This window comes from Colobus angolensis, unplaced genomic scaffold (assembly GCF_000951035.1).
Source record: "Colobus angolensis palliatus isolate OR3802 unplaced genomic scaffold, Cang.pa_1.0 Scaffold57, whole genome shotgun sequence".
Classification (NCBI taxonomy): domain Eukaryota; kingdom Metazoa; phylum Chordata; class Mammalia; order Primates; family Cercopithecidae; genus Colobus; species Colobus angolensis.
Window position 1 is genome coordinate 1,114,717 of NW_012119265.1, and position 1,250 is coordinate 1,115,966.

A 1,250-nucleotide genomic window follows, 5' to 3' on the forward strand; every position below is an offset into this window, starting at 1 on the left:
TATTGAAAAGCTCATTCATACTGCTGCTTATACCTCAAAACTTCTTTACTTAGATTGTTATCTACTGGGTAAAAGTAACCCAAATTTACTCCGAGTTAAGAGTGGATGAACATTGAATGTTGAGAAGCACTTTAAGAGTATATTCTAAAACACTGTGGTTACACACACAAAAAAAATTATGGTCTGTACTCCAGGCAAGCCTCAAATTCCACCTCGTTTATTTTTAAGGATTATTTGAGCAAGTTTGGAGTTGGAAGTGAAGAGAATTGTGTTTAAAGGAAAGGGTAGGTCATCCATAGAACAGCTTTCAGTCATTACGAAAAAAAAAATACTTCTTGCTTTTATAGTACCATCTTCCTCCATTAGGCCTACCTGCATACTGTGCTTCATCAAATCTAAGATCACCTCACAACTACACCATTATTTTAGGCACCACTAAAAGGCAATATATGGCTAACAAAACTATGACAAACCATTGATAATATATCCAGATTTCAGATACGTTACAATGCATCTTAGTTGATGAAACAAAAATATACAAAACAGACACAGTAAAAAGGACAACTACTTCATTATACCTTTTCACAAGCAAATAGTGCTCAAAAATGTGAACAGCCAGACATGGTAGCCCATACATGTAATCCCAGATACTCTGGAGACTGAGGCAGAGGATCACTTGAGCCCAGGAGTTTGAGACCAGCTTGGGAAATACAGTGAGACCCCACAGAAAAAGTTAAAGCCGGGTGTTATGGCACACACCTGTAGTTCCAGCTACTGGGGAAGTTGAGGCAGGAGTGATGGCTTGAACCCAGGAACTGGAGGATGCAGTGAGTTGTGATCACACCACTGGACTCCAGCCTGGGTGACGGAGTGGGACACTGTCTCTTTAAAAAATGTGGGCCAGGTACAGTGGCTCAGACCTGTCATCCTAGCACTTTGGGAGGCTGAGGTGGGAGGATCACTTGAGCCTAGGAGTTAGAGACCAGCCTGGGTAACAGAGAGAGACTCCATCTCTACAAAAAAAAATTTAAAAATTAGCTGGGTGTGGTGGCATGCACCTGTAGTCCCAGCTATATGGGAGGCTGAGGTGGAAGGATCACCTGAGCCCAGGAGACTGAGGCGGCAGTGTGTGGTGATTGTGCCCCTGCACTCCAGCCTGGGCAACAGAGTGAGACCTTGTCTCAAAAAAAAAAAAAGAGGCTATTGTGGGTATACTGCCTGTGGGGTAGTCCTGCTCCACAAGGAGCAGT